This window comes from Bufo gargarizans, chromosome 6, assembly GCF_014858855.1.
Source record: "Bufo gargarizans isolate SCDJY-AF-19 chromosome 6, ASM1485885v1, whole genome shotgun sequence".
Classification (NCBI taxonomy): domain Eukaryota; kingdom Metazoa; phylum Chordata; class Amphibia; order Anura; family Bufonidae; genus Bufo; species Bufo gargarizans.
The window spans coordinates 163424420-163452346 of record NC_058085.1 but is presented as its reverse complement, the minus strand read 5'-3'; positions in this window follow the sequence as shown (position 1 = coordinate 163452346).

Below are 27927 nucleotides of genomic sequence, written 5' to 3'. Positions count from 1 at the left end.
TCACTAGGACTTGCGAGGCAAGTAGGCAGGGTGAGGGGTATGGGTTGAGCTCAGTGGTCACTTCCCCACTCCCTGTGTGTGTGTGACAGAATACCAGGCCCAAATTACCACTGTTTCCATGAATTCTTTGGTTACCCTGATGGAGCATGTTTCTAATTTGACTCAGATGGTTCAGGAATTGGAGGAGAAACTCCATTTACATGAGTCAGGACAGAGTGTCTCCACTCCACATTCACCTAGTCATTATATGGAGCTCCAGATAAAGATTCCGGAACCATTTTCTTGTGACCTTAAAAAGTTTCTTTCCTTCAAAGAGAACTGTAAACTTTACTTCAGGTTACGCCCCTTGTCATCCGGCTCTGAGATTCAACGAGTGGGCATAGTTATCTCCCAACTACAGGGGGACCCCCAGGATTGGGCTTTATTCCTTGCCTTCCGATGCTAGTTGTCTCAGTTCCGTCTACTTTAAGGACCTGGGAACCTTGTATGATGAACCTGACAGATAAATGATAGCTAAAACCGCTCTTAAAACTTAGGGGGGTTCAGGGAGATCAACCTGCAGAAGAGTATTGCACCCAGAAGATTGTGTGTTCCCTCTGGCTGGAATGAAACAGCCCTTAAAAGACAGTTCAGGTCAGGGATGTCCAAGAATCTGAAAGACCTATTAGTAAACTATCAGCTTCCTGAAACATTGGAGGAGACTATGACGCTCGCTGTTCGACTTGACAGACGTTTTAGGGAGAGATGGCAGGAACGTTTGCTTTTTTCCCAGGAGATGGTCTAGCCAGAAGTCTGTTCTATGAGCAGAGCCGATATCTCTTCTGAGGAACCCATGCATGTCGGGATGACTCACCGAGATCAGCGTCACCAACATGAGGCTGGTTTCTATTGTGGAGACTCAGACCATTGGATTAACCAGTGCTCCAAGAAGCCTTCCTCCGGTAAATTGACCAAGACGGGGAGCCTAAGAACCAGGCATATCCTAACGTGCTCAAGAATAAGGTATTAGTACCTATTACTATCTCTATGGGTAATAACAAATGTTCTGGCAATGCTTTTATAGACTCTGGTTCTGCTGCCAACTTTATTGATCATAAATTTGCACTAGGGTTGGGTATTCCAATTTAGACACTACCCACTCCCATCCACAACATGGCGATTGATTCCACCCCCCTTGTGGGTGGCACCATGAAGTATTTCACCTCTGAGATATCCTGATATCCTTGACTGTGGGGGTGTGTCATTCCGAAATATGCTCCTAGTTAGTTCTTGAAAATTTACCAGTAGAGGTAGTACTGGGGATGCCTTGGCTCCAGTTGGAGGGAGTAATCCCATTATTGACTGGACCAAGGGAGAACTTGTGAAATGGGGGGTTAAGTGCGACTTGTGCTTGTCTGTGGTGCAAGCTGGGGTCTCAGCAGAATCCAATACATTGCCTCTACTCATTAAGGAATATATGGATGTGTTCTTATCTGACCCCAAGAGTCTACCACCCCATAGGTCTTAAGATTGCGCCATTGAATTGGTAGAGGATGTCAGGTTTCCTAAGGGATGCATCTATAATCTTTCTAGGCCTGAACACAAAGCCATGGAGGATTATGTTAAGGAGAGTCTCAGTAAGGGGCACATTAGGCCTTCTGTATCTTCTATGGGGGCAGGATTTTACTTTGTCAAAAAGAAGTATTGAGGCATCAGACCTTGTATTGATTATCGGGAAATAAATAAGATTACGATTAAGAATCAATACTCCCTCCCGTTGATTCTCAATTTGTTTAATCAAGTACAGGGGGCTTCCTGGGTCTCTAAAATTGATTTGAAGGGGGAATATAACTTAATTCAAATTAAGAAGGGAGACGAGTGGAAGACAGCTTTCACTGAGGAAGAAGCATTGCGCTTCAAAACGCGTCTGGTATCCTGCAGCTACCCTTCACAGCGCAGAATATAACTTGGATAAAAGAACACACAGACATTTGCCGATCGTTCCAAGGAACACGCTAACCCAAGGATTCACATCGATACCTGCTCTTTTTTAAACCCCAAGCCACCGCTCCAGCCCACGTGGGACGCCACATCACGGGCAGGTAGAGCAGGGCCGGCAAACATCGCATTAGCAGAACGGGTAACGTAAGGACGACAGGTTGCATCTGCATTAAGCACCTGTCTGCGCTCCTCTCTTTACAAGTTGTATAGTAATGTTTGCAACATAAAAATCTTTTTCCCCATTTCCCCTCAGCTGTAACTATTTTAGCTACTTCAGTTCCCCCTACTGGACCACAACGATAATTCTTAGACTGTAGCAGCATTGGCTATGTGAATTTTTCCTTTGCCTTATACTAAATTCTTATCTCTTGCCTCATACCAAGTGGATCTAAGACATTTTTTTATAATTTTTTTATTTTTACTTTTATTTTTACTGTTTTATCATTTTTCTGCAACTATCTTCACTAACTACAAAGGTTTTATAAATATCAATAAATTAATTTTTAACAGCAACAAGTAGAATGTGATTATTATTATATACAAACAGATTCCAAAAAAGCTGGGACACTAAACAAATTGTGAAAAAAAAACTGAATGCAATGATGTGGAGATGGCAAATGTCAATATTTTATTTGTAATAGAACGTAGATGACAGATCAAACGTTTAATCTGAGTAAATATATCATTTTAAAGGAAAAATGCGTTGATTCAAATTTTCACGGTGTCAACAAATCCCAAGAAAGTTGGGACAAGTAGCAATAAGAGGCTGGAAAAAGTAAATAACTAAGAGCTGGAAGACCAATTAACACTAATTAGGTCAATTGGCAACATGATTGGGTATAAAAAGAGCTTCTCAGAGTGGCAGTGTCTCTCAGAAGCCAAGATGGGTAGAGGATCACCAATTACCACAATGTTGCGCTGTCACGGAAGGTGTACAGAAAACTAGAAGACACAAAATGAAGATCCGACTGACTGGATCCAAAACTAAGGAACCAAAGGGAGAGCCCTGCAACAGACCTGGCTCTCTCCCTAACTGCTCAGCCTATGCAAAAATCTCAATGGTAGATGATTGCATATCCTCGTTCCTCGACTGTATAACACCTGAACACCCTATAATAGTGAGGGGACACGACCACCGGCTCCCTACACTTGATACGGAGGGAGTCAGGGTCACCTGGGATCCAGCAAACAGGAAAACACAAATGAATGAACAAAACTTATCTGTAGAAGACTCAGTAGTAGCATCCAGCATGCACACACTCCAGGAAGTTGTATAAACCGCAAAGTGATGCAGTATGGGAAGGGATTTAAAGGGATGCAATCAGTGCAACTACATGACAGCTGAGAGAGGCTAACGAGATGAGAAAACTAAAGCAAAACAAAAGGAACCTCAAGCAGGAGGTTCTGAAGAACATCTGAGAGAGCTTCTCAGATGTCTGGTGGTGACAGTACCTCTCCTTCTACGAGTGTACTCCGGACACTCAGAGCCCACCTTCTCAGGATGGGACCTATGGAAAGCCCTGATGAGACGAGTGGCCTAAATGTCCGTCACTGGGACCCACATCCACTCCTCAGGACCATAACCCTCCCAATGAACGAGGTACTGGAGAGAACCGTGGACAACACGAGAATCCACAATCCTAGAGACCTGAAATTCAAGATTACCATCAACCACAATCGGAGGAGGAGGCAAAGACGAGGGTACAATGGGTTGGACATAAGGTTTTAATAAGGACTTATGAAAAACATTATGGATCTTCCAAGTCTGAGGAAGATCAAGACGGTAGACAACAGGATTGATGACGGACAAGATTTTGTAAGGCCCAATAAACTTAGGACCCAGCTTCCAGGAGGGAACCTTCAATTTGATATTCTTAGTAGACAACCGCACCAGAACGCCAACATTCAGGTCCGGACCAGGCACACGTCTCTTATCCGCCACACGCTTATATCTCTCACTCATGCTCTTTAGATTATCCTGAATCTTTTGCCAAATAGATGACAAAGATGAGGAGAATCTGTCCTCATAAGGTAAACCAGAAGACCCCTCTCCCGAGAATGTCCTAAACTGCGGATGAAACCCATATGCACCAAAAAATGGTGACTTATCAGAGGACTCCTGACGACGTTATTTAAAGCAAACTCAGCAAGGGACAAAAAAGAACACCAATCCTCCTGATTCTCCGCCACAAAACAGTGCAGATATGTCTCCAGATTCTGATTGACGCGCTCTGTCTGGCCATTCGACTGCGGGTGGAAAGCAGAAGAGAATGACAACCGAACCCCCAAGCGAGAACAAAAAGCCTTCCAGAATCTGGAAACAAACTGCGTGCCCCTATCAGAGACTATGTCTGAAGGAATACCATGCAATTTGACAATGTGATCAATAAATGCCTGCAACAGCATCTTAGCATTGGGCAAGCCAGGAAAAGGAATGAAATACACCATTTTGCTAAAACGGTCCACCACCACCAGAATCACAGTCTTCCCCGAGGAACAAGGCAGGTCCGTAATGAAGTCCATGGACAGATGTGTCCAAGAACGGGAAGGAATGGGTAATGGAAGTAGAGGACCTGATGGCCGTGAATGAGGGACCTTGGCACGAGTGCAGGTCTCGCAGGCTGCCACAAAACCCTCAACTGACTTACGAAGCGCCGGCCACCAGAATCTCCGAGCAATTAGATCCACTGTGGCTCTTGCCCCCGGGTGCCCAGCAAGGACAGTATCGTGGTGCTCCTTAAAAATCTTGTGTCTTAAAGCGAGAGGCACAAACAACCTCCCAGGAGGACAAAGATCAGGAGCCTCTGACTGGGCTACCTGAACCTCTGCCTCCAATTCAGGATAAAGAGCAGCAGAGACCACCACCCCTTCAGCCAAAATGGGACCTGGGTCTTCAAAATTCCCACATCCCGGAAAACAACGTGACAGGGCATCCGCCTTCACATTCTTAACCCCAGGGCGGAACGTAACAACAAAATTAAACCTTGAAAAGAACAAAGACCATCTGGCCTGTCTCGGGTTCAGACGCTTGGCTGACTCCAAGTAGGCCAGATTCTTATGGTCAGTAAACACGGTAATAGGGTGTCTGGCTCCCTCTAGACAATGGTGCCATTCCTCAAAAGCTAACTTGATGGCCAACAACTCCCTATCTCCCACATCGTAATTTCTCTCTGCGGAGGAGAGTTTCTTTGAGAAAAAGGCACACGGTCGCCATTTGGCAGGAGAGGGACCCTGAGACAAGACCGCACCCACACCCACCTCAGAAGCGTCCACCTCAACTATGTAGGACAGAGAAATATCAGGTTGTACCAAGATGGGAGCGGAAGCAAAACTCTCCTTGATACTAGAAAAGTCCTTACACGTCTCTACCGACCAGGAGGAAAATTCTACCCCCTTTCTAGTCATATCAGTGAGTGGTTTAACAACAGAGGAATAATTCAAAATAAACTTCCTGTAATAATTGGCAAAACCCAAAAAACGCATCAGCGCCTTCTGATTCTCAGGAAGCTCCCACTCAAGCACAGCGCGGACCTTCTCGGGGTCCATGCGAAAACCAGAAGCGGAGAGAAGAAACCCCAGAAATTGAATTTCTGAAACCGCAAACCCACATTTTTCCAGTTTAACGTACAATTTATTCTCCCGCAGGATGAGCAAGACCTGACGTAGGTGGTCCTTATGAGTTTTGAAATCAGGAGAAAAAATCAAAATGTCATCTAGATACACTAATACAAATTTCCCCATTAAATGATAAAAAATGCTGTTCACAAAATGCTGAAAGACGGCTGGAGCATTCATCAAACCAAAAGGCATAACCAAATTCTCAAAATGGTCCGGGATCAGAGGAAGCGGATAAGGGTCACGAATTGTGATACTGTTCAGCTCCCTGAAATCCAGACATGGTCTTAAAGAACCATCTTTTTTCTTAACAAAGAAAAAAACTGCGACAACAGGTGACTTCGAGGGTCGTATGTGTCCCTTTCTCAGACTCTCAGAGATATAAGCACGCATAGCGACCCTTTCAGGTTGGGAGAGATTATATAAACGAGATTTAGGCAGCTTGGCGCCTGGGGTGAGATTAATAGGGCAATGGTACTCCCTGTGAGGGGGCAATTCCTGAACACCACTCTCAGAAAACACATCTGAAAATCCAGAGAGAAAAGATGGTACAGTCTTAGTAGAAACCTGAGAAACAGATGTCGTGAGGCAATTCTCTCTGCAAAAGTCACTCCAACCATTTATTTGCCTCGCTTGCCATTCAATGGTGGGGTTATGTTTAGTGAGCCAGGGTAGCCCCAACACTAGAGGAGTAGGCAACCCGCTTAGGACGAAACATGACACATCCTCAACATGAGTATCACTCACAATCAAACGGATATTGTGAACTATGCCCTTTAATGATTTCTGAGAAAGTGGAACGGAATCAACAGCAAAAACAGGTATATCCTTTCCCAAAATGCATACCTGGAAACCATGAGTTATAGCAAATTGATTATCAATGAGATTTACAGCTGTTCCACTATCTACAAAAATCTCACAAAAAAATGTTCTTGCTCTCTAGCGCCACCCTGGCAGGTAGGACAAAACGGGAACTACAAGCAAATGGAAAACCTTCAATTTCCGCATCAACCTTGCCAATAGTAACAGATGGAACGTCTTTAGAGGATTTTTTTCTTTTTGTTTCTTTATTACTCTAAAAAAACTGCCTGAATCTCCTAGAAGGACAAACATTTGCCAAATGATTTATACCTCCACAACAAAAACAAACCTTCCTATGAGAGCTGAATCTTCTATTGTCAGAGGCAAGCAAACCCAGCTGCATGGGCTCCTGCTCAGAAGAGATTGAGAGCGACTGAGACCCCTGTGCACTGAATGAGACCGCTGCACTCCTTGGACTGAGTATGACAGGAGGGAGTGATCTCTCCTCTCTCTCTAAGACGCCTGTCAATACGAATGGCCCAAGACATGGCAGTGTCCAGGGAGGTAGGTCTCTCATGAAAGGCAAATGCATCTTTCAGTCCCTCTGAAAGACCATGGCAAAATTGACTTCGGAGTGCAGCATCATTCCAACCAGTATCAGCTGCCCAGTATATTCTGAACAGTATATCTCTGCGGACTGTTTACCCTGGCATAAAAGACGTAGTCTAGACTCGGATCATCATATAAGATCCGGATCATCATATATCTGACCCAGGGCAAAAAAAAAAAAAAAAAAAAACACTGAACAGAGGGGCCGTGCCCCCACCGGCAGCGAAAAGGCCCAGGACTGAGCGTTATCCCTGAGCAGCGAGATGATGATCCCCACCCTCCGCTCCTCATCACCAGAGGAATGGGGAAGTAGGCGAAAATGGAGTTTGCAAGCCTCTCTAAAACAAACAAAATTCTCACTACCCCCGGAGAACGTATCCGGAAGTGAGATTTTAGGCTCAGAACAAATTCCATGAACGCAAGCAGAAATGGTCACCTCAAACTGAGAGACGGTTTTCCGAAGATCTGCTACCTCCAATGAAAGACCCTGCATGCGGTCAATCAAGGTTGAAACCGGATTCATGCTTAAGACGGTTTTGGCGGTTTATAATGTCACAGAAGGTGTACAGAAAACTAGAAGACACAAAATGAAGATCCGACTGACTGGATCCAAAACTAAGGAACCAAAGGGAGAGCCCTGCAACAGACCTGGCTCTCTCCCTAACTGCTCAGCCTATGCAAAAATCTCAATTGTAGATGATCGCATATCCTCGTTCCTCGACTGTATAACACCTGAACACCCTATAATAGTGAGGGGACACGACCACCGGCTCCCTACACTTGATACGGAGGGAGTCAGGGTCACCTGGGATCCAGCAAACAGGAAAACACAAATGAATGAACAAAACTTATCTGTAGAAGACTCAGTAGTAGCATCCAGCATGCACACACTCCAGGAAGTTGTATAAACCGCAAAGTGATGCAACTACATGACAGCTGAGAGAGGCTAACGAAATGAGAAAACAAAAGCAAAACAAAAGGAACCTCAAGCAGGAGGTTCTGAAGAACATCTGAGAGAGCTTCTCAGATGTCTGGTGGTGACATGCGCAGAAAGATAGTGGAGCAATATCAGAAAGGTGTTACCCAGCGAAAAATTGCAAAGACTTTGCATCTATCATCATCAACTGTGCATAACATCATCCGAAGATTCAGATAATCTGGAACAATCTCTGTGCGTAAGGGTCAAGGCCGTAAAACCATACTGGATGCCCATGATCTCCGGGCCCTTAAACGACACTGCACCACAAACAGGAATGCTACTGTAAAGGAAATCACAGAATGGGCTCAGGAATACTTCCAGAAACCATTGTCAGTGAACACAATCCACCGTGCCATCCGCCGTTGCCAGCTGAAACTCTACAGTGCAAAGAAGATGCCATTTCTAAGCAAGATCCACAAGCTCAGGTGTTTTCACTGGGCCAGGGATCATTTAAAATGGAGTGTGGCAAAATGGAAGACTGTTCTGTGGTCAGACGAGTCACGATTCAAAGTTCTTTTTGGAAATCTGGGACGCCATGTCATCCGGACCAAAGAGGACAAGGACAACCCAAGTTGTTATCAACGCTCAGTTCTGAAGCCTGCAACTTTGATGGTATGGGGTTGCATGAGTGCGTGTGGCATGGGCAGCTTGCATGTCTGGAAAGGCACCATCAATGCAGAAAAATATATTCAGGTTCTAGAACAACATATGCTCCCATCCAGACGTCATCTCTTTCAGGGAAGACCCTGCATTTTTCAACAAGATAATGCCAGACCACATTCTGCATCAATGGCTGTGTAGGAGAAGGATCCGGGTACTGAAATGGCCAGTCTGCAGTCCAGATCTTTCACCTATAGAGAACATTTGCATCATAAAGAGGAAGGTGCAACAAAGAAGGCCCAAGACGATTGAACAGTTAGAGGCCTGTATTAGACAAGAATGGGAGAGCATTCCTATTTCTAAACTTGAGAAACTGGTCTCCTCGGTCCCCAGACGTCTGTTGAGTGTTGTAAGAAGAAGGGGAAATGCCACACAGTGGTGAAAATGGCCTTGTCCCAACTTTTTGGGGATTTGTTGACACCATGAAATTCTGATTCAACATATTTTTCCCTTAAAATGGTACATTTTCTCAGTTTAAACTTTTGTTCCGTGATTTATGTTCTATTCTGAATAAAATATTAGAAGTTGGCACCTCCATATCATTGCATTCAGTTTTTATTCACGATTTGTATAGTTGTCCCAACTTTTTTGGAATCCGGTTTGTATATAAATATACAGACGTGGACAAAATTGTTGGTACCCTTTGGTCAATGAAAGAAAAAGTCACAATGGTCACAGAAATAACTTTAATCTGACAAAAGTAATAATAAATTAAAATTCTATAAATGTTAACCAATGAAAGTCAGACATTGTTTTTCAACCATGCTTCAACAGAATTATGTAAAAAAATAAACTCATGAAACAGGCATGGACAAAAATGATGGTACCCCTAACTTAATATTTTGTTGCGCAACCTTTTGAGGCAATCACTGCAATCAAACGCTTCCTGTAACTGTCAATGAGACATCTGCACCTCTCAGCAGGTATTTTGGCCCACTCCTCATGAGCAAACTGCTCCAGTTGTGTCCGGTTTGAAGGGTGCCTTTTCCAGACTGCATGTTTCAGCTCCTTCCAAAGATGCTCAATAGGATTGAGGTCAGGGCTCATAGAAGGCCACTTTAGAATAGTCCAATTTTTTCCTCTTAGCCATTCTTGGGTGTTTTTAGCGGTGTGTTTTGGGTCATTGTCCTGTTGCAAGACCCATGACCTGCGACTGAGACCAAGCTTTCTGACACTGGCTAGTACATTTCTCTCTAGAATTCCTTGATAGTCTTGAGATTTCATTGTACCCTGCACAGATTCAAGACACCCTGTGCCAGACGCAGCAAAGCAGCCCCAGAACATAACAGAGCCTCCTCCATGTTTCACAGTAGGGACAGTGTTCTTTTCTTGATATGCTTCATTTTTTCGTCTGTGAACATACAGCTGATGTGCCTTGGCAAAAACTTCGATTTTTGTCTCATCTGTCCACAGGACATTCTCCCAGAAGCTTTGTGGCTTGTCAACATGTAGTTTGGCATATTCCAGTCTTGCTTTTTTATGATTCGTTTTCAACAATGGTGTCCTCCTTGGTCGTCTCCCATGTAGTCCACTTTGGCTCAAACAACGACGGATGGTGCGATCTGACACTGATGTTCCTTGAGCATGAAGTTCACCTTGAATCTCTTTAGAAGTCTTTCTAGGCTCTTTTGTTACCATTCGGATTATCCGTCTCTTAGATTTGTCATCAATTTTCCTCCTGCGGCCACGTCCAGGGAGGTTGGCTACAGTCCCATGGATCTTAAACTTATGAATAATATGTGCAACTGTACTCACAGGAACATCTAGTTGCTTGGAGATGGTCTTATAGCCTTTACCTTTAACATGCTTGTCTATAATTTTCTTTCTGATCTCTTGAGACAGCTCTTTCCTTTGCTTCCTCTGGTCCATGTCGAGTGTGGTACACACCATATCACCAAACAACACAGTGATTACCTGGAGCCATATATATAGGCCCAATGGCTGATTACAAGGTTGTAGACACCTGTGATGCTAATTAGTGGACACACCTTGAATTAACATGTCCCTTTGGTCACATTATGTTCTGTGTTTTCTAGGGGTACCATCATTTTTGTCCATGCCTGTTTCATGAGTTTATTTTTTTACATAATTCTGTTGAAGCATGGTTGAAAAACAATGTCTGACTTTCATTGGTTAACATTTATAGAATTTTAATTTATTATTACTTTTGTCAGATTAAAGTTATTTCTGTGACCATTGTGACTTTTTCTTTCATTGACCAAAGGGTACCAACAATTTTGTCCACGTCTGTATATATATATATATATATATATAGAGACGAAAAAAGTCGGACTGCACTCCAAAATGATGGTGAAATAAAGTGTTTTAATCACCCATAATATGGCAACTTGCGACGTTTCGGCTCACAAGAGCCTTCCTCAAGCAAAGAGACAGTGAAAATGGAAGCATATATAGGTATAACAAAGGTATAGGACCAATCACATTGAAGTTACAATCAAGGTACAATTACATACATCTGCTGTGAAAAACAAAGTGCATGTGCATAAAGTGACATGTGCCATGTGATCTACATTCACAGGGACAAATCCCTTAACGTAGAAAAATATAAATGATATATAAGTGTTGGCAATAAGAGACAAGTTTAAAACTGTGTCATAATAGTGGATAATAAATAATAAATACGGATCGCAGAAATCAGGCCTTCAGAAGTTGTAGCGTCCACATAGACCATCGTGTTGGTTGAGCGTCTCTATCTCTATCGTGCGCATGTCCAGATCTACGTCATCGTATGAGTCATGGTGCAAAGGGTATGGCGCATGCGTTCTATGATATCTAACGAACGTCGCCATATTGCTTAAGGGAAAATTGCCCTATAGTTCTATGTATATACATAGTCCACAGATGGGAGCTGTAAAGATGTAGAAATATATACAAATATAGGGCCGCAGTAGGGATCTCCTACATGTGTCAGCAGAAGGATCGGGATCCCGCCCCTCCGGGAGGGACACCGAACCTGGAGGGCCGCAGGTGTCGAAGCGAGACACTTCCATGAATCACATCGACATCAGCAGCCAAACCGCATAAATAAAAGCAGCCATAGAGGGAACATCCCTCCACATCATCTAGCAGCATCGCATCCAAGAAAGAATAAAAGACATAATAATCCGCAACTAGATTACAGATCTGGACTTGCGCAGAGAGGAGAGAAGGATGATGTCAGCACTGGTCTGTGTAGCTTCCAGAAGGACATAATTCTCGGACCCGTATCCAATATTATGTGTGTTAAAACCATCTAAAAGGCAAAGAGAGAATACATATATTAATGTATATAGATATCAAATTACAATACTATATTATTTTTTCACAATTCTCTTGCACTATCATACATTAATGAGGAAGGTATCTCACACAAGAAGGAAAGGGAAGCGGGCCACCAATCAAAAGGCTCTCACCTAAACTCAACGTTAAGACCTCTAGGGTACAAGCTATCAAGTTCATAGATCCAACGCAATTCTTTTTTCTTGAGGATTGCTGAACGATCACCCCCTCTCCTGGGAAGTGAAATTTGATCAACAATCCAACACCTGAGGTCACGCTCAGTATGTTGAAGGGATCCAAAGTGTCTCGCAACTGGCAAGTCGGTGCGTTTCTTCCTTATGGAATTTCTGTGATTGTTTAATCTCAGTTTCAATTCTGTTGATGTTTCACCAACATAAATTAGGTTGCAGGGGCAGGACAGAACATAGATTACGTATGAGGAGGAACAGGTCAGATGGAATTTGATAGGATATTCTTTATTAGTGAATGGATGCACGAAAGATCTAGACTTGCAAATATAGCGGCAATTGACACAACTGAGGCAGGGATAACATCCCAGCCCCAGCGGTGCCAGTGTCCGCTGTATACTAACCTTCTTGGGGCCGACATCTGCCCTCACTAAGCAATCCTTAATATTTTTGTTTTTCCGATAGGATAGAAGAGGAGGGAATTTAAACTCAGGTACATCCTTAATTGATCTACTCAAGATTGGTGGCCCGCTTCCCTTTCCTTCTTGTGTGAGATACCTTCCTCATTAATGTATGATAGTGCAAGAGAATTGTGAAAAAATAATATAGTATTGTAATTTGATATCTATATACATTAATATATGTATTCTCTCTTTGCCTTTTAGATGGTTTTAACACACATAATATTGGATACGGGTCCGAGAATTATGTCCTTCTGTAAGCTACACAGACCAGTGCTGACATCATCCTTCTCTCCTCTCTGCGCAAGTCCAGATCTGTAATCTAGTTGCGGATTATTATGTCTTTTATTCTTTCTTGGATGCGATGCTGCTAGATGATGTGGAGGGATGTTCCCTCTATGGCTGCTTTTATTTATGCGGTTTGGCTGCTGATGTCGATGTGATTCATGGAAGTGTCTCGCTTCGACACCTGCGGCCCTCCAGGTTCGGTGTCCCTCCCGGAGGGGCGGGATCCCGATCCTTCTGCTGACACATGTAGGAGATCCCTACTGCGGCCCTATATTTGTATATATTTCTACATCTTTACAGCTCCCATCTGTGGACTATGTATATACATAGAACTATAGGGCAATTTTCCCTTAAGCAATATGGCGACGTTCGTTAGATATCATAGAACGCATGCGCCATACCCTTTGCACCATGACTCATACGATGACGTAGATCTGGACATGCGCACGATAGAGATAGAGACGCTCAACCAACACGATGGTCTATGTGGACGCTACAACTTCTGAAGGCCTGATTTCTGCGATCCGTATTTATTATTTATTATCCACTATTATGACACAGTTTTAAACTTGTCTCTTATTGCCAACACTTATATATCATTTATATTTTTCTACGTTAAGGGATTTGTCCCTGTGAATGTAGATCACATGGCACATGTCACTTTATGCACATGCACTTTGTTTTTCACAGCAGATGTATGTAATTGTACCTTGATTGTAACTTCAATGTGATTGGTCCTATACCTTTGTTATACCTATATATGCTTCCATTTTCACTGTCTCTTTGCTTGAGGAAGGCTCTTGTGAGCCGAAACGTCGCAAGTTGCCATATTATGGGTGATTAAAACACTTTATTTCACCATCATTTTGGAGTGCAGTCCGACTTTTTTCGTCTCTACAAATCTTGGGTACAGCCGTTGCGCTCTGCTGGACTTTGCACCCGCAACCCGGTTGGTGCTCCCGCTGGACTTTTTCTTCTTATATATATATATATATATATGTAGCAGAGCTGTATAAGTGGATGGTCAGCCTCAGTGATGGTGTAATAAAGAGTTGTAGCAGAGCTTTATATGCGGACCGTCAACCTGAAGGATGGTGTGAGTGTATAATAAAGATGTAGCTGAGCTGTATAGGAAGCCCTTGAGCGAAACTTATGATAGGAGACTGGAGAAGAAACGTGTTCCTGAGCTGTATATGCATCTATACATATACATAGTGTAAGGGTTATACACAATTGTAGTACAGCTGTAATAGAAAGAAATCTGCATCAGTGCTGGGGGGGGATGGTCATGTTTTATGGGAATCAAATGCACAGATTATAAGTCTACTGGCTGACAATCTTTAGAGCTAAGGTATACAGTCGTGGCCAAAAGTTTTATCGACAATTACATGACATTTATGCAAAGAGTCAGTATTTGCAGTGTCGGCCCTTCTTTTTCAGGACCTCTGCAATTCGACTGGGCATGCTCTCAATCAACTTCTGGGCCAATTCCTGACTGATAGCAACCCATTCTTTCATAATTACTTCTTGGAGTTTGTCAGAATTAATGGGTTTTTGTTTGTCCACCCGCCTCTTGAGGATTGGCCATAAGTTCTCAATGGGATTAAGATCTGGGGAGTTTCCAGGCCATGGACCCAAAATGTCAACGTTTTGGTCCCCGAGCCACTTAGTTATCACTTTGCCTTATGGCACGGTGCTCCATCGTGCTGGAAAATGCATTGTTCTTCACCAAACTGTTGTTGGATTGTTGGAAGAAGTTGCTGTTGGAGGGTGTTTTGGTACAATTCTTTATTTATGCCTGTGTTTTGGGGCAAAATTGTGAGTGAGCCCACTCCTTTGGATGAGAAGCAACCCCACACATGAATGGTCTCAGGATGCTTTACTGTTGGCATGACACAGGACTGATGGTAGCGCACACCTTTTCTTCTCCGGACAAGCCTTTTTCCTGATGCCCCAAACAATCGGAAAGAGGCTTCATCGGAGAATATGACTTTGCCCCAGTCCTCAGCAGTCCATTCACCATATTGTCCGCAGAAGATCAATCTGTCCCTGATGTTTTTTTTGGAGAGAAGTGGCTTCTTTGCTGCCCTTCTTGACACCAGGCCATCTTCCAAAAGTCTTCGCCTCACTGTGCGTGCAGATGCGCTCACTAGTGTTGAGCGCGAATATTCGAAAAGCGAATTTTTTTCGCGAACATCGCAACTTCGCGATTTCGCGAATATTTCGAATATAGTGCTATATATTCGTAAAAACGAATATTCATTTTTTTTTTTTTTTTTTTCACAAAATTACAGTACACATATAATTGATTGTTTCCCAAAGGTCCAAAAGCTCAGATCTTACTCACATTGCCTAGAAAGTGATTGAGTTGCGAATCTTCGTAAGGCGATTTTATTAGCGCACATGCGAATATCTACACTTGTCCCCAGAACAGAGGCAAAGGCCTGTGCATGTGCATTCATATAGTATAGCACCATATTCGCGAATACTTCGAACTTCGTAAAATTCGATTTACGAATATTCGTATTTTTTATTTTAGTTTCCACCTTACAGATTACATTGATTTGTACTCTGTCAACTACTGTCATCACCCCCCACTGTTTCTCGATTGATTCCCAAAAGTCCAAAAGCTCGGATCTTACTCACATTGCCTAGAAAGTGATTGAGGCGCAAATCTTTGTAAGGCGATTTTATTAGCGCACAGGCGAATATCGGCACTTGTCCCAGAACAGAGGCAAAGGGCTTTGCATTCATACTGTATGAATGCAAAGCCCTTTGCCTCTGTTCTGGGACAAGTGCCGATATTCGCCTGTGCGCTAATAAAATCGCCTTACAAAGATTTGCGCCTCAATCACTTTCTAGGCAATGTGAGTAAGATCTGAGCTTTTGGACTTTTGGGAATCAATCGAGAAACAGTGGGGGGTGATGACAGTAGTTGACAGAGTACAGATCAATGTAATCTGTAAGGTGGAAACTAAAATAAAAAATACGAATATTCGAAAATCGAATTTTACGAAGTTCGAAGTATTCGCGAATATGGTGCTATACTATTATTGCATTCTTACATTAGTGATTGAATTGAGTTGCGAATCTTCGTAAGGCGATTTCATTAGCGCACATGCGAATTTTGCATCTCATAATATGTATTATCGCATATGCAAAATAATAACGAATTCGAATATTCGCGAATATTTTACGAATATTCTTTCGAATATTCGCGAAATTTCGCGAATTCGAATATGGGACATGCCGCTCAACACTAGCGCTCACACCTGCCTGCTGCCATTCCTGAGCAAGCTCTGCACTGGTGGCACGCCGAACCAGCAGCTGAATCCTCTTTAGGAGACGATCCTGGCGCATGCTGGACTTTCTTGGACGCCTTGAAGCCTTCTTAACAAGAATTGAACCTATTTCCTTGAAGCTCTTGATGATCCTATAAATTGTTGATTGAGGTGCAATCTTAGTAGCTACAATATCCTTGCCTGTGAAGCCATTATTATGCAACGCAATGATGGCTGCACGCGTTTCTTTGCAGGTCACCATAGTTAACAATGGAAGAACACTGATTTCAAGCATCACCCTCCTTTTAACAGGTCAAGTCTGCCATTTTAACCCAATCAGCCTGACATAATGATCTCCAGCCTTGTGCTCGTCAACATTCTCACCTGAGTAAACAAGACGATTACTGAAATGATCTCAGCAGATCCTTTAATGACAGCAAGAAAATGCAGTGGAAAGGTTTTTTTGGAATTAAGTTAATTTTCATGGCAAAGAAGGACTATGCAATTCATAGTCCTTCTTTGCCATGATCACTCTTCATAACATTCTGGAGTATATGCAAATTGCTATTATAAAAACTTAAGCAGCAAGTTTCAATATTTCCAATATTTTTGTAATTCTCAAAACTTTTGGCCACGACTGTAATATGGAATTGTAGTGTTTGCTGCACAGAATGGGTTTGTAAAAGATCAGACTGAGATTATGTGTAAAACCAGGCAGGAGAGCCACATGTTACTGTACACTGAGCTCACTTATCACAGCACTCTGAGGAATCCACAGCAGGGGGGAGGGGCCTCACACACACTGCAGGCTGCCAGACTGATGACTCATTCTCTTCACATGAACTAGCACGTAAGAACTCAGTGCTCATTGTGATGTCATAAGGAGGTGTGGCCGGCCTTCACTCTAGCTGCCTAAGCCCGCCCAGCCTTTTCTGCAGAAAACCAGGAAGTGAACAGCAGAGTGACTGTAGGTAAGGATGAATAAGCGAGATGAGAATACCCCTTTAAGTGAAAAAACAAGAAGCAGGTTGGAAAGACAAACATATATAGTGTAACTCTCCTTTAGGGTCCTTTCACACGTCCGTAAGTGTTTTTCGGATGCACAAATTGCGGATCCGCAAAACATGAACACCTACAATGTGCGATCCGCAATTTGTGGACCGTACATCACAGACACTATAATAGAAAATGCCCTTTCTGGTCCGCAATTGCGGACAAGAATAGGACATGTTCTATTTTTTTCAGGAACGAAATTGCGGATCCCCAAAAAACGGATCCCGAAAAAATGGATCCCAAAAAAAATGGATGAGGATCCCGAAAATGCGGATGCGGATTCAGGAAATGTGGATTTGCATCCGTTCCAGCCCCATTAAAAGTGAATGGGTCCACAAATTGCGGAACGAATGCAGACCCAAATTACGGACGTGTGAATGGACCCTAAAAAACACTTTCTACATGTCATAGTGACCACATACCTCTTACATCCAGGGACATCTCCTGTCATGTAGACCTTCTCTTTCCTCTTCTCCTCCGTTTGACCCAGACCAGCATGACAAATTATTTCAGCCGCATCTCGTCTCTACAGACTTTGTTATACAGATATGTTAGATTTCTCAATTTTTCCATCAACCTCCCCATCCTGGTGGCCCTACAGTTTCATCCTGCTGCCACTCCGAATGCTGTGCCTGTGCGCCCCAATGTCCCATGGTACTACAGGTCCTTCTAAAAAAATTAGCATATTGTGATAAAGTTCATTATTTTCTGTAATGTATGGATAAACATTAGACTTTCATATATTTTAGATTCATTGCACACAACTGAAGTAGTTCAAGCCTTTTATTGTTTTAATATTGATGATTTTGGCATACAGCTCATGAAAACCCAAAATTCCTATCTAAAAAAATTAGCATATTGTGCCGGCATACATACATAATTCCTCTGGGTAGCCATCTTATATGCTTCTGGCCTATGTAAAAAACTGTGAACTCTCATCTTTCTGAAGCCTGGGTCGCCTATGATATAGATGGACACTTTTATTACCACTACTCTGTAAGGCCAGCAATAAAAGGTCATAAAAGCTATACCAGGCCCAGCTCATACTGCCCTTTGAGATAAGATCAGCTCGCTGTCAAGCCTGGCTGGAGCGTGACGTCATTAATTTCCAGGTCTGGTTTGAGGAGAGCTAATAGCCCTTAATTAGCTCTGGGCATAAAACCAGTCTGTGACGAACTGCGACCGCCGCGGCCACAATACGTCACGAAACCGTCACACAGCGCCCCTAGTGGTCAATCCGCAAACAGGCCTCCCAGCCACTTTCAGCACACCGACAGTCTAACTTGAGTCCGTACAGTCGATAGGCTGAAAGCGCAGGGAGTGGACCGCCGATTGACCGCCAGTAAGCGTGCGACGATCTGCGACCGGAACTACACACAGGGTAGTTTAACTGCCACCACCTCACAATTTATGGGAGCGAGGAACCCACTATCTAGATAACACAACCGAGAAGCTTTCTCTTCGGAGAGGCTAGGGTAAGTTTTTGCAGTGTTTGAAAACAGGCATATGGCTAGAGAAATGACTTGGAGGTCATTTATTATATATCTATATACAATACAAATTATCAAGATGCACAGTAATTATTAACACAATAATAAAGGAAAGTATAGTCCAATAAACAAAAGGGAGAAAAGGAAGAAAATACTTAGGTTCCGCAGAAAAGATGTCCGTTGGTGAAATAGTCAGTTGCAGGGGTAAAGTCCAAGAAGCCTTTGTCCAGTGTAATATGCCTTCAGCCCACAGGTTCTCTGGCTGAGGCCCTCTTTAGGTGTTGTTAAAAGTGGAGAACTCTTTTAGCAGATCCTAGGTCTTTGTTATAAAGGCTCCCAGAATCAAGGCGGGGAATTGAGAGTCCGCCTGCTGGGCAGGCTGTATTCCTGAGGTGAATGTCAGTTCTGAAATATGTCATGTGCCATATCGCGGGATGTCTCCGCTGTACACAAGTAACAAGCACATATTCACATTCCCCACAAAATATGGAGTTCAGGGATACCAAATATTACTATTATAACTGGTTCTATGATGGGGTAACACCATAACTTTACCTGGGCACATCTTAGAGTTATGTTTGTCCTATGTAAACGTCCAGTGACTTCTGAGTGACACGATGATGTAATTTTTACGTCCGTAAGATGCATGGGCTCTCTTAAAAAGGTAAAAATCATATCTCAGATTCATGTTGCAGTCTGGGAAACCTTGGTGCCAGCTTGTCTGCAGCAAGCCAGCTTACAGACCCCTTATGGCAGCGACACCAAATGTCTCCCCCCCCCAGGTGCAGTCTTCACACCTAGCTGTGATATCTCCTCAGGAAGGGAAGTTCTTTTGTCAACCTAAGGAAGCCAGCTGTAATTGCGTTATATGCTGGACATCTATTGACTGACTTGAACAAAAGGACTATGTTGTTCTCTGGGTACAACAGAAGCAGACGCTCTGAATAATCAAATTGTAGGTTCTGGGGCCTAGGGAAATAATTACTGTTTAATAGACCCACTGTTCAATAAGGCAGAGTAATATTGATAATATTGGGAGGACAGTTCAATATTCTCGCGGATCATCCGTGACACCTCCCCCCCGCGTCTGTGGCTAGACATCCGTCCGCAAGACGGGTGGCATCGCCGCTAACCTGCGCTGATCGGTCTGGATCGCCGTTGCACCGGGATAAGCCATCCGCATTTTGATGTCTGCTGCCTGCCCTGTGCTGGATGGTAAAATCGTACTGCTGCAGCGACAAGCTCCAACGTAGGAGTTTCCCGTTGGACCCCGCAGTACGGTTCAGCCAACTGAGAGGATTATGGTCCGTAATGATTGTGAAGGAGCGGCCGTACAAATAGGATTGAAGCTTCTGCAGGGCCCACACAATCGCCAGACACTCCTGTTCTGTAGTTGAGTAGGAGACTTCTCGGGGAAGAAGTTTCCGGCTCAGGTACAGAAGAGGATGCTCGTCCCCTTTTCCATCCACCTGGCTTAAGACAGCGCCGAGACCGTAATCTGATTCGTCGGTTTGCACTATGAACCGACGGCTGAAATCTGGGGCTTGAAGCACAGGGGCGCTAGCTAACGCCTGCTTCAAGGCCCGGAAGGTGTTCTCACACTCAGGGGTCCACATAACCACTTTCGGGTGCTTCTTACCAGTGGCATCCGTCAGGGGCTTCGCGATGGCGTCAACCTTTCCCATGTCCGGTTTCAGGGTGTTCCCTCCCACTCCGTGCCCTAAATACTGGACTTCCATCATGCCGATCTGACACTTACTTGGCTTAACTGTCAAATTGGCTGCAGCCAGCAGTTGCAGTACCTGGGACAGATGTTTGAGGTGTTCTTCCCAGGTGGGGCTAAACACTGCAATATCGTCCAAATATGCTGCAGCGAACGGTTGCATTTCCTCCAGCAGGTCGTTCATAGCCCGCTGGAACGTGGCAGGCGCATTTTTCATTCCAAAGGGCATCGTCGTAAATTCGAAGAGCCCGAAGGGAGTGATAAAGGCCGACTTCTGCCGCGCGTCCGGGGCAAGAGGGATCTGGCAGTACCCCCGGCTCAGATCCATGATTGATAGATAGCTGGCAGCCGCCAGCTTATCTAGCATCTCATCGATGCGAGGCATGGGGTAGGCGTCCGTAGTGGTTACAGCGTTCAACTTCCGGTAGTCCACGCAGAACCGCGTTGTCCTGTCTTTCTTGGGTACCAAGACGACGGGTGCCGCCCATGGACTACAGGACCGCTGAACGACCCCCAGTTCTAGCATTTCCCCCACCTCACGCTGCATGTCCGCCTGCACCTCCGGAGAGACGCGATAGGCGGATTGCTTGATGGGGGGATGTGCTTTGGTATCTAACCGGTGAGCGACCAGATTGGTCCGTCCCGGGATACCTGAGAAGGTCCGGTGGTACCGACCTAACACCTCCTGTAACTGCTCTCTCTGGGACGGGGAGAGCTGCGTGTTGACATTTATGTCCCCGTCCGTCTCCCGGGTGTCAGCCAGCAGATCTACCAGAGGGTCTGTCTCGCCCTGTTCTAACCGGCTGCACACTGGGAGTACATACTGGGTTCTATCGTGGTGAGCCTTCAGCATGTTAATGTGAAAGGCCTTCTGTTTTCTACCCCCCATGTTCACCAAGTATGTCAGGGGGTTTAAACGCTTCTCTATGGTGTATGGCCCCTCCCATGCCGCCTGTAACTTATTGTGCCGTATGGGAAGAAGGGCATAGACCTTGTCTCCAGTTTCAAATGCCCGGTCTCCCGCGGTGCGGTCGTACCATAGTTTCTGTTTGGCCTGGGCCTGGGCCAGATTCTCCGTTACCATGGCAGAGAGTGACTCCATTTTGTCTCTGAACTTCAGGACGTAATCCACTACAGAGACATCCGTGGGATCACCTTTGCCTTCCCACGTCTCTCGCATCAGCTGTAGTGGCCCTCGGACGTTCCTGCCATACAGGAGTTCAAACGGGGAGAACCCGGTGGACTCTTGCGGTACTTCCCTGTAGGCAAACAGCAGATGAGGCAGGTACCGTTCCCAGTCCCCACCCTGCGACTCAACGAATGTGGCCAGCATCTGCTTTAATGACACGTTAAAGCGCTCGCAGAGGCCGTTGGTTTGCGGGTGGTATGGACTGGAGACGAGGTGCGTCATCTGGATCCTTGCCGCCAGGGCGTCCATCAGTTCAGACATAAACTGGGGTCCCTGATCTGTTAGCATTTCCGCAGGGAACCCTACACGTGAAAATATGGAAATTAGCGCGTCTGCTACCTTGTCTGCCCTCAGGGAGGAGAGGGCGACCGCATCTGGGTAGTGAGTCGCGTAATCCACCAGCGTCAAGATGTACCTCTTGCCGCTGCGGCTGGGAATGGGCAGAGGTCCAATTATGTCGACTGCCACTCGGTGAAATGGCTCACTTATGATTGGCAGTGGACACAGGGGAGCCTTGCGCGGATTCCCAGCTCGTTTAACCTTCTGACAAACCGTACAGGAGCGACAATAATTGATGACATCTATCCTCATTCTAGGTCAGTAGAAATGCCCCTGAATACGGTCAAGTGTCCTGCGAATTCCTAGGTGCCCTGCCAAGGGGATGTCATGTGCGGATTTCAGCACATGCCCCCGGAAGGCACTAGGTACCACAAGCGACTTGGTACTCACGGTCATTTCGCCTTCGGTGGGTTGTATCGCCTCACTATACAACTTCCCACCTTCCCAGTACACTTTGAACCTGGCCCCATCCGCAAGGGGCTCAGCAGCCTGTCTTCTGAGACCCTCGAGGCTAGGATCGGTTTGAAGTGCATGCTCGAAGGCCGCCTGATCCGTTTCAGCCAGCTGGCCCGTGGCGTACGAGGCCTGTGGCTGACAGTCACCCTCCCTGGGGTCAGAGGAGTGGGAGGAGACCGGAGCCTCGTCCCCCTGTTCTGAGTTCAAGTTTTGGGTGGCCCGACTCCGAGTCACAGCTAGGACAGGTATGACTTCGGAGCAAGGCAGATTAGCATTTTCAATATCACATGTAGAAATCACATTAGCAGGTACGTCATGCATATCATCAACATTAATATTGCATACATTCAACCCCCCTCCCCCAGACTTTTGCCCCCGGGTGCCAAGCACCTGGGTGGGGGCAAAGGGCGGACCCCCTTCCTGGGATCCCGAGGGGTTCGTGGCGGGTTCATAATAGGATACCAGCTTGCCTAGATCGGACCCCAACAAAACAGGAACTGGTAGCTGGTCTAGGATACCAACTACCTTTTCTTGAACACCCACCCCCCAGTCGATGGAAACCCGGGCTTGGGGAATGTGACAGAGAGTGCCCCCCACCCCAGTGAGGGTGAGATACCTGTCTGGGATGATGTCCTTTGTGGGCACAAGGTGCGGACGCACCAGGGTGACATCGGCTCCCGTGTCCCGGAAACCGGTGACTAGCTGGTCATTCACTGTAACAAGCTGGTGATTGCTGGTGATGGGGTGAATCTCCTCCCCACCGGCGAACAAAACAGTTGAGGATGATGGTTCACGCTGGGATGCGCTGGCTGGCTGTGTCTGTCGTGGGCGAGGTACAGGTGGTTCAGATGCTGGCTGTGGCTGTCTCCGCTCAGGACAGTTGAATTTCATATGTCCAGGCTTGCGGCAGTAGTGACAGGTGATTCCATTAAGTGCCCCAGGTCTGGAAGCAGTAGCTGCACTTGGTGGTCTCTGTGGTGGACGGCCCACAGAGGCAGGGGGGTCTGCCCTGACATTGGGCAGACCTCCGCTCCAGTGAGATGGTGCAGATTTACACAGATCGGGCACTCGGGTTGTGACAAAAGTCTCAGCTAAGTCTGCAGCAGCGGTTGCTGATGCAGGCTTCCGTTCTAGCACGAATTGTCTCACATCCGCAGGGCAAATACAAAGAAGCTGGTCTAGCACCATCAAGTCCTCTAGGATGTCATAAGACCCTTTTGTTAGGCCTAAAGTCCACTGGCGGAATGTAGTGCGTAAGCTGTTGACCACATCCGGATAAGAGTCCGTACGATCCTTTTGTAAGGACCTAAACCTTTTCCGATAGACTTCAGGGGTCAGCTGGTATTTAGCAATGATAGCGTCTTTTATGGCGGAATAATCTTCATCCTGCTCCATGGATAACTCCGCAAACGCGTCCAGCGCTTTGTAGCTCAACAGGGGGGTCAGGTGTCTGGCCCACTGCTCTTGGGGCAGACGATACTGACGGCAGGCTTTCTCAAAGGATCGCAAAAACAAGTCTATGTCAGTGTCCTTTTCAATGGGAGCAAATTTAAATTTTGCACTCACGTGTGATGCTGCTCCTTCTGCAGGAAAGTTGGGTGATGAGCTTCGGCTGGGTTGATGTATTCTGGCCATGCTCAGTTCATGCCGACGTTGGCTTTCTTCGCGCTCAGCCATGTACTGTAGGTACTTTACCGGGTCAGTGTCCATTAGTTTTTGGAGGGCCTGCTGCATCATAGGGTCTGTACAAATAGATAGTCTGGTACTGGCCGGTTCCGGGCGAGTACTTAAAGAAAAATTAGGATCCGTACTGAAATACTGCGCTGGGGGCCCAACAGGGCCCGCAGGATGTTCCCCCTCCGAGTAGTCAGGATTCTCAGTCTCCGGTTCCTCAGGACTTGAGTCAGATGGGCCGGTGTCTCCCGCAGTAGACACATCCAACAGCCGCAGTTGTTGGTTATCCCATCGGAACAAGTCTTTTATCAGGTCGGTCTTCGTCTTGCGACCGACTTCAATGCCCCGTTCTTGGCACAGATTTTCCAGATCTGCCAAAGCCATTTTCTTGTATTCCCCGGACATTTTCACGCCAAATAAAAGATAGATAAAGAAAACAAGATTTCGGGGAGGGTACTGGACTACACAGTCTCTCTGTACACACAGATAAATGTATTGCACTCAGCCACACCACCACCAAATTGGTTTGGTTCTGACAGAGGTAAATTAGTTAATCTCTGTTCAGATGTTCTAAACACATGCAAAAAGGAATCCCAGTAGCTGCCTACCAACATGTAACGTACTGCGACCGCCGCGGCCACAATACGTCACGAAACCGTCACAGCGCCCCTAGTGGTCAATCCGCAAACAGGCCTCCCAGCCACTTTCAGCACACCGACAGTCTCACTTAAGTCCGTACAGTCGATAGGCTGAAAGCGCAGGGAGTGGACCGCCGATTGACCGCCAGTAAGCGTGCGACGATCTGCGACCGGAACTACACACAGGGTAGTTTAACTGCCACCACCTCACAATTTATGGGAGCGAGGAACCCACTATCTAGATAACACAACCGAGTAGCTTTCTCTTCGGAGAGGCTAGGGTAAGTTTTTGCAGTGTTTGAAAACAGGCATATGGCTAGAGAAATGACTTGGAGGTCATTTATTATATATCTATATACAATACAAATTATCAAGATGCACAGTAATTATTAACACAATAATAAAGGAAAGTATAGTCCAATAAACAAAAAGGGAGAAAAGGAAGAAAATACTTAGGTTCCGCAGAAAAGATGTCCGTTGGTGAAATAGTCAGTTGCAGGGGTAAAGTCCAAGAAGCCTTTGTCCAGTGTAATATGCCTTCAGCCCACAGGTTCTCTGGCTGAGGCCCTCTTTAGGTGTTGTTAAAAGTGGAGAACTCTTTTAGCAGATCCTAGATCTTTGGTATAAAGGCTCCCAGAATCAAGGCGGGGAATTGAGAGTCCGCCTGCTGGGCAGGCTGTATTCCTTAGGTGAATGTCAGTTCTGAAATATGTCATGTGCCATATCGCGGGATGTCTCCGCTGTACACAAGTAACAAGCACATATTCACATTCCCCACAAAATATGGAGTTCAGAAATACCAAATATTACTATTATAACTGGTTCTATGATGGGGTAACACCATAACTTTACCTGGGCACATCTTAGAGTTATGTTTGTCCTATGTAAACGTCCAGTGACTTCTGAGTGACACGATGATGTAATTTTTATGTCCGTAAGATGCATGGGCTCTCTTAAAAAGGTAAAAATCATATCTCAGATTCATGTTGCAGTCTGGGAAACCTTGGTGCCGGCTTGTCTGCAGCAAGCCAGCTTACAGACCCCTTATGGCAGCGACACCAAATGTCTCCCCCCCCCCCAGGTGCAGTCTTCACACCTAGCTGTGATATCTCCTCAGGAAGGGAAGTTCTTTTGTCAACCTAAGGAAGCCAGCTGTAATTGCGGTATCTGCTGGGCATCTATTGACTGACTTGAACAAAAGGACTATGTTGTTCTCTGGGTGCAACAGAAGGAGACGCTCTGAATAATCAAATTGTAGGTTCTGGGGCCTAGGGAAATAATTACTGTTTAATAGACCCACTGTTCAATAAGGCAGAGTAATATTGATAATATTGGGAGGACAGTTCAATATTCTCGCGGATCATCCGTGACACACTTTCATATTTCATTTATGAATCAACTTATGCCCTTTCTGACACCAGATCCAGGCTCTACAGAGTATTGTGGTTAATTGGGTATCAAATATGACTAGAGGATGTGATTCCTTAGCTGACCTATGGGTGGTAGAAGAACTACAGGTCCCAGCATTACCGTGTGTGGTCTCATTCTGTAGGTAAATAAATAAGGATCGTAAATATGTATTCTGTATAAAAATATGCCGATGTATCAGGGAGATACGGGCTTAAGTATAATCCTCATTGTAGGAACTGAACTTTGATGGGGTCATAAAACACTTGGGGGCCATCCCTAAGCTTCACAGTCACTCTGCTGCCATTGGCTGACAGGAGTAAGTCTCCTGCCCATGGCAGAGTTCATAAAAATCCATGCACAAGGACAGAGGAGAGAGACCCATGGAACATCACCAGACACTTAATTGGACATTGACAGCATATCCCTGTATCAGAAGAACTTTGAGGGTCTCCCCTGATACATACTGAAAAGGGGTTTGCAAGGATTCAAAAAGGACATATGAACGACCATCTGAAACCCTCCAGAGAAACGAAGTATTCTTTTATCTTTTTCCCTTTCATTTGAACTGTCGTGATTATTTATATTGTTATTATTATTCTGTAGATTTATAGTCATTTTCATTAGACTTGTATGCACTGCTTTTTACCGCTTATTAAAGATTATAAAATCTAAATGGCCAAGTCTTCCATATTCTAAGCTGCTGAACAACGTACCTTGCCTTTGAAGAGACGTTACCAGGTAGTTAGTTAAATTGCATTTAGGAATTGTAGCTGGGTGTGATTGACTGCGGTTGGTCAGTAAGTGATATCCGGTTCATCCACTGATCTGTGTGATAGTGAATTACCCGGATAGTCGGCTCGTGGACCGGAAACCCACGTGGTGGCAGTTACCAAAGTATAGTGGGGGTTGTTAGCCGAATGGTAATACCCCGGTCACGTGAGGTCTCTGTGTGTGCGCAGACTCCGTCACAGACCACTACGTCAGGGCTGTGGGATCCGGAGCGATCGGATCCATAGTTCGTGACAAATATCATGAAAAGGTTCTCTAAACGAGCTATTAACCTAATCATCTGAATCAACTAATTAACTCTAAACACCTGCAAAAGATTCCTGAGGCTTTTAAAAACTCCCAGCCTGGTTCATTACTCAAAACCGAAATCATGGGTAAGACTGCCGACCTGACTGCTGTCCAGAAGGCCATCATTGACACCCTCAAGCAAGAGGGTAAGACACAGAAAGACATTTCTGAATGAATAGGCTGTTCCCAGAGGCAACCTCAGTCTGTGGGAAGGAAAAAGTGTGGCAGAAAACGCTGCACAACGAGAAGAGGTGACCGGACCCTGAGGAAGATTGTGGAGAAGGACCGATTCCAGACCTTGGGGGACCTGCGGAAGCAGTGGACTGAGTCTGGAGTAGAAACATCCAGAGCCACCGTGTACAGGCGTGTGCAGGAAATGGTCATTCCCCAGGTCAAGCCACTTTTGAACCAGAAACAGCGGCAGAAGCGCCTCACCTGGGCTACAGAGAAGCAGCACTGGACTGTTGCTCAGTGGTCCAAAGTACTTTTTTCGGATGAAAGTTAATTTTGCATGTCATTCGGAAATCAAGGTGTCAGAGTCTGGAGGAAGACTGGGGAGAGGGAAATGCCAAAATGCCTGAAGTCCAGTGTCAAGTACCCACAGTCAGTGATGGTCTGGGGTGCCATGTCAGCTGCTGGTGTTGGTCCACTGTGTTTTATCAAGGGCAGGGTCAATGCAGCTAGCTACCAGGAGATTTTGGAGCACTTCATGCTTCCATCTGCTGAAAAGCTTTATG